This window comes from Hydra vulgaris, chromosome 13, assembly GCF_038396675.1.
Source record: "Hydra vulgaris chromosome 13, alternate assembly HydraT2T_AEP".
Lineage (NCBI taxonomy): Eukaryota > Metazoa > Cnidaria > Hydrozoa > Anthoathecata > Hydridae > Hydra > Hydra vulgaris.
The window spans coordinates 37,481,060-37,495,882 of record NC_088932.1 but is presented as its reverse complement, the minus strand read 5'-3'; the positions used below and the strand labels follow the sequence as shown (position 1 = coordinate 37,495,882).

Sequence of the window (14,823 nt, the reverse complement as noted above, 5' to 3'; positions counted from 1 at the left end):
TAAAATCTGTTACTGTCGAAAATATCATTGAAATAGAATTTAAGGGCTAACTTTAAAAACCAGTTTCGGTGTACAGCTGGTGTTATTATTTAGATAAATATAACTTACCCTAAATCTCATTTTTATTAATTTTAATTTTCATGCAAACTTAGTACCGGCGTTTTCGATGTTTTTCCAAGGCAGCTATTTTATATGCTATCCCAATAGCGATTTTTCGACATAACAAGATTTAAATTTAATTAATGAACATCGTATTTTATTGTTGAAATTTGAAACATTTTATTATTAGAAAGTTTTATTGTATTGTTAATTAAACTATTTAACTAAGCTTATATTAGAAACGGTGGCGGTGAAGCCATTTTTTAGTGTTAGAAATTGCTAACTTCCAGACTTGGAGAAAACTCCAAACATTTACATGTTCATGCTTATGTCAAGAAACAATGTTTTGCCAAAGATTGGAATCTGAATACAAAAAAGCCCTAGAACTTTACCCCGCACCCCCAAACTTTTAAGGTGACGGTAACAAGTTTATAATTTAATTTCTTTACTATTTTTATATAAAATTATATTTATCAAACAAATTTCAAATTTGACGAAATAGCCTCTTAGACCCTGCAAAATTTACCCTTCTAAAATTGAGGGAGGTTAAGATTTTATATTGTTTTAATTTCTAAAAAATAAGAGATTATTGCATGAAATCTGAAGTTTGCAGATAAATATACTCTTAAATACAAGTAGCAAAGCAAATATTTTATAAACTCGTTTATCTAAGTTCAAGGGCTAGGCGAAAGGTGGCCCAAAATTTAAAAGCTTTTTCGTAACAAGGCTCCAATCGTTGAAATCTTTTGCAAGCATCTTTAGTTGACATTAAAATTAAAATATAAATGTTTAGAGTTTTCTCCATGGCTGGAAATTACCTATTTTTTAATTTCTAACAACAAAAAATTTTATTTGACGGATTTTTGTTATTGTTTCAGAAAAAAGTAATATAATAAAAAAAAGAATGAATCCAGGTATTACCGCCATACCGAAATCCAGGTATTACCGCCAAACTTATCGCAAGGAAAACAAAAGCTTATTGCAAGGAAAGGAAAAAAATGGAAGGTGAAAATAGTTTTTTTTATATTTTAATTATATTACATGTTCAAATATAAATCTAATAATAAAACATTATTAATTCTGGCTTTTTTAAAACTAATAATACTAATACTTTTGTTTCATCATCTTCATACTATTTTTTCGGAAGCTAAAATTAAAAGACAAAATTATTAAGTTTTAATAACTAATTAAAATTTTATAATAATTGCATTTAATAATTTCTATTACACTTAAATGCTTGCATTCATCGTTAAATTAAATTGCATTCATCTTCAAAATTAAAAACAATGAAACTAAAAAAATTTAATAGTGAACTTGCATGGTTTAGAGTGTTTCCTATAGATAATCTAAACCTAATGTATATAAGATAATAATCATAATTAGAGAAAGAAAATTGGATTTTTATTATTAGATATATAAAGGTAACTGTATGTTAAATATATTAAGATATTAGATATTGTAATATTAGACAATAGTTAGATGGATCAGAGCAATCTAATAAGTTTAAAATCATAAGTTATAACAACATTACTATGAGCTATTTTAGACTGTTTTCAACTGAAGTCAATGATTTTGGTAGATCAAGAAACTAATTAAAATACATATTCAGTCAAGTTAAAAGTAATATCAGTTTTTTTATATTTTTTTACTTGTACATTGTTTTGTAATAATAATAAACAATTTCTCCTGATGACAAACTTTGTAAAAAAAAAACATTTTGCAAATCTTGTTATATTTTTACATCATTGTTAAAATGTTTTGGTATAAAAACCAAATAAGAATTGCAAACCACTGCAAGTGCTGTACTACAACACGAAATGTTTTAATAAAAATCTACAGCAAAAAATTCAACAAAATTGTTATGCAATCAGAACCTTTGCCACACTTTTGCTAACCCCCTAAAAGATATAGGATAGAGGGGTGGGTGGTAAAGGTAAGGTGGGTGGTAAACAGCACGAGTATTTCATTTTTATTTTCAAGAAATTTAAATATTGTGAAATAATTAAAATTTATTTCTTTACCAATTACAAGATATCTGATGTCTTGAATTTACTAGCTGTCTGGACCCGTAAATGAGGTCATGGTAGGTCTATGTTCCATGTATAACATTTATATAGTTACACTTTAAACAACATATTTATTCCAACGGGCTCAAGTAAATGGCATAAAATAATAGTACTTCATCATGGCATTGTGATAATGATTAATGATTAATACTTTATAACTACAATTTATACTGTAAAACTTATAACTGCATATTTCTAATAATAAACTGGAGATGGATGCCTACTAAAGGAATGTAAAATAGATATACAATACTTTTACTTCAAGAAAGAAAAGTATTCCTTTGCTCTAAAGTGGACGAGCTTAACTAATTAAGTAAAGTCGTAATTAATTAGTAACAAGTCTTAATCATAGATGAGAAAATGCCAAAACTAACGTTTTTTAACAGAAAAAACCCTATAACAGAATTGAAAAATACAAGATAAATAATATAGAAAATTCCATAGAAATATTCCCGGTCCTCTAATATAATTCATTCATTAAGATTAAGATTATTAAGATTCAACCATTAAAATTCCTGTTTATTTGACAGGAGAACAGCTGGATTTAAAGCCACGCAACTCCTTTGAAGTAAAAAAAAAGAAAAGAGAATGCTTTAGAAAGTATTTTTATTCCAGTTTTTATTTATATAATCAGTTATTTTTAATTAAACCATCCCTTTTGACTTTATCAACTAGGTCTGGTAGAGACTGTAGTAAACCCTATATGAGCCAACCTATGGAATTAGGAAAACTGAAGTCGGCAATTTTTTGCTGATCTTAAACTATTAGGGGTTGGCTAAAGGTAAAAAAAAATTGACACAAAAGTTTTACCATAAAACATAGAAGCAGGATCAGCAATTTTAGCTGACCTCAAACAATTATATGTCGGCAATTTTATGTTAGGTCGACATTGCCAAATGCTAACTCTAATTCCAAGGGCTGATGAGCTCAATTTCAACTTTATTAAGACATCACTTGATCCTAGAACATAATTTTTTAAAGATTTATGCATGAAAATTATTCTTGTAAATAAGGCCTTTCAAAAAAAACAATTTTTTTTATAGGACAACATTCTGGCAAATTTGCAGGATTATTCACTTTTTCAACATAATGCACTTTTTCTTGTTTAGGTAGGAGATTAGAAGCTAGAATACGTATGCACTTTTTATGATACTTATCAATGAATGGCAATAGATTTCTTGATTTTAATTCAGTCCACGCAGCATGAAATAGGGCTGAGAAATGTCTGTTTATAAAAAACAGTTCATAGAACAGGCCTTGTTAAGAAGCATTATACTGCACACATTCTACATACGAAATGACAATTTTCCTACGTGTTCAGCCATTTTATCTTAAGCAAAAACTTTTATCTATCGGAATATAGAAAAAATTTTTTGATATCATTTATACAACGCTTATTCAGAAAATATTGAGTCAAAAAAAAAGCATTTAACTGCAATTGTGAAATAATTTTTTTTTTGTTAAAGAAACAAATTGTTTAATAATATAATTTTTTAAACTACAAACTGTAAATTAAATATGATTTTGAAAATTAAAAATTTGGTTTTGAAGGAAATTAAAATAGTAAAGTGTAGAACTTAAAACTTATTTTTGAATATATGTGAAATAGTTTTGCAATATCTATTAAAGAAAATTTTTTTTTTATCATTTGTTAATTTAAAACATAAGTCTCTAGAATAAGGAGTCATAAAAATGCGTAAAAGCAACTAAAAAAACATTTTTTTAATTTAAGAAAGGAGATGTGTTTTTGCTTAACAGAATTTTCATAAATAAATTTTTTCATTTCTAATCAATTCAATATCATGTTCGTAAAACTCGGTTCCGTAAAATCATAAAAATTATATTTTAAAAATTTGATTGGACACTGTCCAACCCAAACAAGTTTAGGTCGGAGATTTTGTCCAGGACTTTATAAAAAACTAAATTGAGCCTTGTTCTATACAAGGACAAATTTGAGAATTATAGAGATAAAGAATAGAATCCAGAGTAAGAAAGTAATGAGCACAATAAAGAGATGCAACCTTAGCAGATGCTAATTTTGCAGTAGATTTGATATATGGTTTCCAAGAAAGGTAGATGACTCATCGAGTACATTACCATTCATAAATATAGGAAGATCTAGATTATTGCATTAACAATTAGCTTAAAAAAATTGAATTTTATCTGTTCACCAGCCGCTGAGAGCATCATGCTGTAGCTAAAGTAAGAAATTTTTTGAACTCAAATGCCACATCCAAGAAATCAGATAGTGTTACTTTAAAAGAATCAATGTTAGTACCATCAGCGAACAATGCCAACTTAGGTGTGAGAATTTCTGGGAGATCATTAATATAAATTAAAAGAGTATAGGGCCAAGGATAGAACCTTGGGGAACCCCTGAAGTTACAGGATATGAAGAAGAACGCTGTCCAATGAGGACAACCTTTATACTACAATTGGTAAGAAAGGTTTCAATAATCTTAAAGATGTAACCAGATACACCATTAGAAGAAAGATTATGGAGAAGACCACCATGCCAAACTTTATCAAAAACTTTAGATAGTTGAGATCAATAACTTCAACATGCTAGCGTGATAAAACCTAAAGGTTATTACCGTTAACAAATCAACAGTAGAACAAGAAGACTGAAATCCATATTGATGATTAGGAGAACACTTCTGCAAGACTATAACAGGTATGAACCACAAGCTGTAGAAAAGTCTAAGCAGGAAATCACTTTAGATAAAGAAGCGGGAGTGATATGATAGCAGGTAGAACATGACTAGTGGAATCAAAAGATGATATAGATAAGAAATTCTTAGAAAAAAAATCAACTTTGTCCTTACATAAGGTGACAAAATCGGAACCATACAAGAGAGGTAGAATAACAGATTTGCCCTTGTTATAGATAATGTTGAAGATCACAAGAGCCTAATTTTTGAGACAAAATACGAGATTTCGTGACCTTAGAATAGCAGGCTTTGGCATTAGACAAAACTTTTTTACAATGGTTTCTAGACATCTGTTTTCTGGAGAATTGTTTTGCTGATAGATATGGAAGTAATGGTTATGATTGGAAATTAATTTACTTCAAACCATACTTCTTTTCAATGGTTTTCTTCACAATATGAGGAAAAGCATGGAGAAGAGTGAGGCTTGACTTGGAATCGTCGAGAGAGAATAAAAGATTCCATGCCAGCTTGAATCCAAGAATTGACAAAGGAAGCACATAGGTCAGAAGGTAAAGATTTCAATCCAAGGACCATCACGAAAAAAATCATGGAAAGAGTCCCATTTCTGATGATGAAGAAGAATGATATAATAGTTATAAAGAGATCAAATCATGATCAGAAGTACCTAAGGTTGAATGTGGAGAAACTGAGCACTAACTAGGATCAGAAACAAGACATAAGTTGAGTAGAGAATGTAAATGATTCGGATTGTCTGGAAAGCGAGTTAGAAAGGTGACTATTTGAGTCAGAGAAAGACAAAAGTTGTGGGCCTTAATGCCTGCAGAGTTACTGACACTAGAGCCAAGCCATTCAGTGTGATGAGCATTAAAGTTACCAACAACAGATATATTGGCTGAACGAGAGAAGAAGGCTGAAAAAGAGAGAGGGCTTGGTCAACTTGATCAGAAATAACATCGAAAAGAGTGCAGTCTTGAGGTAAATATTACCACATATACTGCGGAATTCTCATACAAGTCTTCCCAGGAAAAGCGTGTGATGTTTTCGCCTTGTATGTGTATGCATGAATATTTTATTTTAGACAACTTGGTCACTGCCTTTTGCAAGTTTTTTATATTAGGCGTTGCAGAAAAAAAAAGTTTCAAAAACAAAGAAAGCAAAACTAACAAAATAGGAAATTAACATAAATTTAAATAGAAAAAAATAAAAATAATTTAAATAATTTATGTAAAGCTTTTATTTCTTTAGAGTGGTTGTTATTTTGAGCAACAAAATTTGATAAGGCAAAGCAAAAAAAAAAAATAATCAGTTGATATTAAAAAGTTAACATTAAAAAGAATGAATTTCCCATATTTTATTTGTTTTTAATTTAAGGAGGAAAATGAAAATATAAACTGCTATCTGTTTGTAAAAAATATTTGTGAAACTTTAATGTAACAAGAATATATTGTCCCTATATTTGTCTACACGCAAATGCACATTTATCTTATTTGGTTAAGACATTTTCTATAATCACAGAGGATCCCTAGTTCAAATCCCACCAACGTCAATTATCTTAAATTGTTTTTTTTTTAAAATACCGCTGGTCATATATTTGCGTTGTAACCATTTATCTCCTCTTTTTTGTATATAAAAATCTTTTTGTTGTATGTTTATGAATGATACACATCTCTTCACATTCAGATTTCTTATACTATTAAGCCTATCAGTGTACTTTCTTGCACACTGCCCACACACATATATACATAGTTTTTAAGCTTTAATTAGACCATGCCGCTTACACATTTTTCACACAGCCTTTATTGTTTCATATTACCTTTCTATTCCCATATGTTTTTTATCCTCGATCTTTTAGCGCTATGTAATTTTGGATACCTGTTGCTTTTTCAGCTTCAACTCAGTGCATTTAGTTCTACCTCCCTTTTAGTCTACTATGTTATTAGTCAACAATTATTAATAATAATAATTGATTGTAATGCAATTATTAATTATAACTGTTTATAATTGTTTACATATATATAACAAACAAAATAGTAAACTAAAAGGGAGAGTAGAAAAACAAAAAAAGATTTTGGAAAAGGTGGGATTTGATCCATGACTTTGCGTGTATGATGATATCGCCTTATCCAAATAGGCTAAATATGCGCTCACCTATGAACAAATAGATACAATTATATAGCTAAAAAGCAATACATAAAAATATACACATGCATTACATAGACGTTTTCATATAGGGACAATATATACTTGTTACTTCAAAATTATACAAATATATTTTATAAACAGATAGCAATTTATATTTTCGCTTTCATTTTTAAAAACATAAAATAAAATATAGGAAAATCATTATTTTTAATGTTGAATTATAATTGTTTTTTTTCCTTTTTGTGGCTGAAGATAACAACCACTATAAAGAAACAAAAAAAAAAACTCTACACAAATTATTAAAATTAATAATTTTTATTTATTTATTGCTATTTATTTAAATAGAATAAATATTACTTTAATTTCCTATTTTGTAGGCTCTGCTTTCTTGGTTCTAAAGCTTAGTTTTTTGTGCAACGTTTAAGGTGGTTCACCCCCATTAAGTCTAACTTTTTATTTATAAAATTTCTAAACTTGTTTTTAATTTTTTATATAAGGAAATTACATTAAAACTTTAACTTTTCAAAATAAAAATTAAATTTGCATTTTTTGATGCTGAGTCAGCATAATTTGTCTAAAATCTTACCTTATCTAAAACAATGATATCTTGAGTAAAATTTGCACTTATTACACCATATTTTGCCAAATTGTAGCTAAATAGTTGCTTTAGGGCTGGAACTAAAATTTTTTTCGAATGTTAAAAAAAAACTAAAATGGCAGCAATAAATGTGCCGAAATCGATTAATTGCCTGTGTCAGTCTGACAAACTACATTGAAACTAACTCATTTATACTTATAATGTTACAATTCTAGTTCCAGCCCTCATAAATAAGTTAATACACATACTGTGAAAATTTGAAGATAAAAGCTTTAACCAAACTGAAAATATTAACGTTTTCGTAAGAAAAACATATCAAAATAAGAAAGTCCTCAGAAACACATTTAAAAATAAAACAACGTAAAAACGAAAAGTTTTTTTGTGAAAAGTTTCTAAAAACTGCCACTAGTATAAAAGTTTCCATCATCATTCTCCTTCTCAATGTCTAAATAGCCTTTTTTTATCGATCTTAAATGTTTTCTTCGTTTTTTATTAATATCAGTTGATTTTCTTGACATACTTGATAGTCGCTTTTTATCTTTTTTGAAAGCTCCTTTTTCGAAATAAATACCTCCAGGAAAACCAAGCATTTTAAAAACATACCTTAAGGAAGTAAATCCATCATTATAATTTAAATAGAAGAATAAACAGCTATTTCAAGAATTTTTCTTGCAGTAAAAGTAGCTTTAGGGCATCGCTGCCATATGAAACCATTAAATGACTCATTGCAGTTTTGTGTCATTCCATGTAAACACTTTCTTAGCATTTCAGGGTTTGACAATTCTTGAAAAATAGAATTAATTTCCTCCATAACTGCAACTGGTAAGTTAATTTTTTGTTTATAGCTTGTTTTACCTGTAACTTTATCTGATTGCCATTTGCACCAGCTGTTTTTCCCTTTTGAACAAAATTGATAACCAGTAACTTCATAAGGAAAATTTGTACAATGGTAAAGTACAGCTATTACAGAATTTCTCATACACAGTAGGTTATTTTTATTTTGTCTTATTGCCATTCCAACAAAGTTCTGCATTGTGTTAATAGATTTATTGGTTAATCTTCCTTTTCCAGATATTTTTAAACCGTCTTTTAACAACCTGCCTTTAAAATCTTTAATTTTTTGACGCAAACGAGAGCCTACTCTTTTCTGATAATGGCCAATACATTCCAGCTTTTCGATAATACAATCACCATATGGTTTACTTTTAACAACATTAGAAAAAGAACTTGAGTCACCATCTCCAAGGTACTTAGTATACCTTAAATTATATTTTTGTATTGACGAATGAAATATTTCTTGAGCTCCAGCAGCTTCCATTGACCCTGCTGTGCCAAAATGATTAACCTGGCAATTGTGTGTAGCTTTCCAACATTCAAAATCAATAGGATTGTTTATTCTTTTATGTACTTCACACTGCATGCAAAACTTAGATAAAGAAAAAACATCAATCACCTTTTTATTTTCATGTGAAAGACCAGCAACAACACCATTTAGGGAAGAGTATCCACGACGTTGCCATGTTCCGTCTATTGATATGCCACAGTCAATAATTTCATCATCAGAAGCATTTGCATTTATCATTTCTCTTAGTTCTGATACAGCAGCTTTCATACTCTGAGAACTAATTTCCTTATAAACTTTATGTAATTTATTGTTTGTAAGGTCATAACTATGATTCGTAAGAGGTGGAGGCATATTCATTATAGCAGTAAAAGTAGACATAGCTTCGTTACCACGTCCAATTTCACGAAATGCCATAACAGCGCGTAAATTTATTTCATATGGGTTTGAACCAGGTTTTGAACTTTGATTTATATATGGAGATGAATAAAATGTACTTTCAAAGTCACAGTTTGAACATTGTATAGTAATTCCAATTAAAAATCCCATACGTACAGATTTGTTATTCAAAAAAGTTAGCTTGCTATTACACTCACTGCATGTTGAATACTGTTCAAATATATTTTTAATAATTCTAAAGTTACATATAAAGAAAAAATTGTCGACTTCAGAATCACAATTTGTTTCAGCACTAAAGTTTTTCTTAAGCTTTGATGCGCTTGTTGTTTCTGATTTCCTGCTACATTCAATTACTTCCTTTGCTTTCCTTGATATTTTCTCTTTAAATTTCTAACTTTATTTCTTTTGTTTGCCATATTCAGATAGATAGTTTTCAGTTAAATTCAGACATAAAGTTTTCAGTTAAAATACATTAGAATAATAAAACAGAGCACATTTTTTTAAAATGATATATTTTGTAGAACAGTAGAAAAGCATAATAGATTTAACATAACCATAATAGATCTAACACTGAGAAATACTTCAAAATTTCTAGTGGAAATGTTCAAGAATTAATTAATAAAATAGTTGTTTACACCGTTGCTAAGGAGTAGGAAAGTGCGTTGATCACAATAATTGTATTTTTTGTTACTTTTAAAGCACATAATAGTAAAAATTGATTATGGATTTTGTACTTTAATGTTTAAAATAGCATAATTCAAAAAAAAAAAAAAAAAAATATTTTGATTTTTAATAGGGGTGAGCCACCTTAATATAAAAAACTTGCTAATGGCCGTGACCATTAGTAAGTTTTTTATATTTTAAGTTGTCTAAAACAAAATATTCTTGAGTGGACATACAAGACGAAAAACCTCACACATTTCTTGGAAAGGCTTGCCATACAAATTTGTGAACAAAAACAACAATTAATCCCAAAATTGCTTTAACGCGGTAAAAAATACATTCCTGGCTAACACCATAGCATAGTTTGCTTAAATGATTGTTTTTTGAACCTAAAACAAAGAGGATAAGCTCTTTGAATTAGCAGATGTTAAATAAGTCTTATTTGCCATTTATTGAATTTGCAAATAAGTAGGTTAAGTCATACAGTGACATCAAGATTGCGATGTTTAAATTCTACAATAAGAATATTCGAAAAAAAAACCTTATTGATTAGAGCATAATGATAATATATATATATATATATATATATATATATATATATATATATATATATATATATATATATATATATATATATATATATATATATATATATAAACATTTTAATTATGAGTGATTAATTTTATTTATTGATATTGAAAAATAAAAACCTTACTGATCAGAGCATAATAATAATAACAAAAATAAATAAATATATATATATATATATATATATATATATATATATATATATATATATATATACATATATATATATATATATATATTTAAAATTGTTCTGAATGTTTTTATTTTAACTTTTTAACTGTAAAACATACGCAGAGTGTTGCTAGATCAACTATTTTTTAGCCTGACTCGCAACAGTCAGGCTAAACCAAGCCCTCAGTCGATGTAGAGTGCTGCTACATCGACTGAGGGCTTGGTTGGGGCAAATAATAATAAAAAAATTTCCGATCTTTAAAATTAAAAAAAACTTAAAACTAAAATTTTATGATAAAAACTTAAACACAACCATGCAAGAGTATATATATATATATATATATATATATATATATATATATATATATATATATATATATATATATATATATATATATATATATATATATATCAGGGCTTGTGATAAAGAAAATCGTTAGGCGTGTTATATCGCGCTCGTAAAATTAGAATATGTTTTCATTGAGCGTGATTATGTGCGCTCGAGATAACGTCGGCGAGCGCGATCATGAAAATTGCTGAAGGCAATGCTCACAAAAAGCTTTTTATTTTTTATACCTTTTTTTATTTGTTACATAATTCTTTCGTCAAAAAATGTTTGAATTAGTATCACACTCATGAAACTACTTCAACGAAATAGATTTTTATATTTCCAAACTTCTTGTATATTGTCAGATCGCGATTTTATTTTTAACTATTTATGTTATAAAAAAATAATATCAAACAAAAACGCAACTTTAATTGATTTAGTATTGAAGTATAATTTAGTGACTTAGTTTTGCTGCGTTGTTTTGATATATGTATTTTAAAATATTACGCTGTAAACTTAATTAACGGTTAATGGTTTTTATATTTCTTGACATTTTTTATTCAAATTAATTATTTAATTTTTTTCTAAAATTTCTTTTTTAAATTACGTTTTTTTTATCTTAAAAAAATAATACAAGGATAATTTGAAATAATAATAAATAAGAATAATAACTTTCCATTTAATAAATATTGACATCATTACTTTGTTCCTTTTCGAATGCCCTTGGTTGCGAGCATTTTAAACAACAGAATCGTTTCAAATTTGAGTTAAAATAAATAATAGTTAATAAAAAACCTATACTATGAACAAAAACTAATTTTAAAAATTACTCTATTATTAATATTTATTTTTATTATAAACGATGTGTGGAATATTACAAACAATAAATCAAATAAATCTTACTCAATATTTTCACAAGATTAAAAATACTCTGCAGTTTCAATTTTCTCATAATGGTTTTCTAATTTTCTATTCTTATTTTATTTGCGCATTTTTGTATTCACATTGTGTTTCCACGTGCACATTCCATTATTGAAATTAGTGACTATTAACGACTTCAAACTGCTTATTAATTACGTTAGCGCAAAAGAGAACGACGTAGTGCTTTTTATATTTTATATTAGTGCTTTCATAGTAGAATATCTTTAATAAAAAATCTTTTTTAAATATTTTATGAAAATAAAAAAATAATCCCGAACTATTGGACGAGCGTTATTTTATACGCTCGTTATAAGCTGAACGAGCGTTGTTTATCGCGCCTGAAACGTTTGAAAATATTATTTACGGGCGCGTTTTACGAGCGGAGCGCGATCGCGCTCGCTTTATAACAAGCCCTGATATATATATATATATATATATATATATATATATATATATATATATATATATATATATATATATATATATATATATATATATATATATAAACATTATGGTTGATGATGTTTATTTATTGGTATTAATTAAGATTTGTATAAAAAAAAAATTTCATTAAAAATATCTTGCTTCATCTTGAAAAACATCTTGACTGCATCAAAATTATCTAAATTTTATTTTGCTATTCTAGTTTAGTTTTAACAAATTAAAAGTTTTAAAAAAGTAAAGTTTTATTAAAAAACTTAAATATAGTCAAAGTTATTTCTAGAACTTCCACATACCTATTTCATTAAATGCAACTGTAAATTTAATACTTATTTATATAGTTTATTCACTTAAAATATTTACAAACATTAGGATACTAATAGATTATTTATTCTGAAAATTTACCTTTATATAGCAACTGACCTCCTATATTTATAGATTTTGTTTACAAGTACTTTACTCCCTTTAGTTTTGAATTTACACACTGTCACAACATAAGTCTGTTTTCAAGTGCTCTTATACAATCCTGGTGCATCTTTAATATAATTTTGTGGAAACACAACAGTTTGTTTTAATTGTCAGGTTGTTTCACTTCATTTTCAGCAAACTTTTTAGAACTCTGTTTTTGTTCAGCAACTCTCATCAGCACAACCTCTCATAAACTCTCATTCAGCAACTCTCATCAGCATGACCAACTTAGATGAACTGTGAATTTCATTTCCAATCATTAAACAATTTCCAACCATTTTTCGCTCACAACAAATTGAATGATCAGGAATAACATATAATTACATCTTTGCAGACATTTTTATCTTTAGAAAAATGTACACAATATATACAATTCAAAGTTTTAACAATAATTACAATACCAACAGGTTGGTTAAAATTTAAAAAAAAAAAAAAAAGATTTTTAAATGAAATCCTTTTAATTATATTACATAACTATTTAAGTTATTCAATAAAATTTCCCTGCAATATGAATAGACACCAAGTTCAGAGAGAGTTAAATCTGGTGAATATGGACAATAATCAAACAATTTAGAATTTAATTTATTTGATTTGACTATCATTAAAATATTGGTAGGAGAAGTTTATTTTCTTGATAAAAAAATTGCTCTTTTAAAAAAGGGGTCAACGAATTTTTCATTTGACTAGTCCAAAACATTGAAAAAGTATTCAGAGTTAACTTTTTAAAGAAAATCAATAAAATAAGTTTTGCATTTTAACACACACACACACATATATATATATATATATATATATATATATATATATATATATATATATATATATATATATATATATATATAATTTGAATGGTGTTGATTGTTATCAACAGCTGCATTCTATGGCCCAAGAATTAGAGCCCATCGATTTCTGCGTGATGCTATGATGATCGATGCTGTGTGATGCTAAAGAAAATGGAGATGGTGATATAATCATGACAGGGCCTTTGTCTGAAGGAGACAGGAGTGATGTGGAGGGCGCCGATGATGTCCCAGGTTTTTTTTAATACAAGTCATGTGACGCTATAGAAGTTGTCAGGTAGAACAACTATAATATAGTCATGTTCTGCAGCAACAACATTGGGTCTGAACTGGTTGGAAAAATAAAATTTTAGGTCAGAAATGAAGGTATAAAATGTAGTACAACCAGTTGTGGTCAAACACTATGATGGTATGGTAATGTATGGTTGGTGTCGGCCTTGTTGATTTTGCACTTTCAGATTTGGGGCCTAAAATACAGGGGAAAAAATGGTACTAACCACTTTTTTTTAAATGCCATAAATCTAAGCATTGCATACAGCTGGAAACTATATCAGTATTCTTCAAATATTAAAATCTCACTGAAAGAATTTAGGGGAACCATTGTTGTCGCTCTACTGAAAATTGATACTCCTTGAACAGATATCAACTTTCGTCCTGGTTCTCGCTATGCCTTTCTAGATGACATACGATACAACAACATAAGACATATTGCAATTACTGCACCAGAGAGGAGGCGCTGTGTTTATATTAGCAGCAAATGTGAGAAGCCACTTCATATAAAAAAATTGTTTCTATTTATATCATCACAGATAGTATGTGTGAATTTACAAATTGTGACGCTGCATTGATAACATTATAGACAATTGTTAGAAAGTGTCTGTAATTTCAAAATCAAAAAACAATTAACTTTCTACTATTCAATGTTATGTATACTTTTTGGTTAATTAGAAAAATAAATCCAAGAGTTTTTTTTGTATCTACTAATGCCCAATGGTGACATAAAAAACATAGTTGGGATAAAGCAAACTTAATGAAAATTGAAACTATTCTTGTCTAATGTATCATAAGTAACATGTAATTTTGAAAGAAATTAGACAATTTTAAAACATGTTGGGTTTTGCTGGG

At 27.8% G+C, this 14,823-nt stretch overlaps 1 long non-coding RNA gene across 1 annotated transcript; it reads right to left on the bottom strand.

The window, feature by feature from the left end:
• Nucleotides 1–1,100: 1,100 nt before the first annotated feature.
• On the bottom strand, nucleotides 1,101–13,265 carry LOC136089437 (uncharacterized). The gene is made up of 2 exons (XR_010643052.1): nucleotides 12,836–13,265; nucleotides 1,101–1,246 (listed from the first exon to the last, which is right to left on the bottom strand). It is a non-coding gene; the product is annotated as an uncharacterized LOC136089437 (long non-coding RNA).
• Between the last annotated feature and the right edge of the window lie 1,558 nt (nucleotides 13,266–14,823).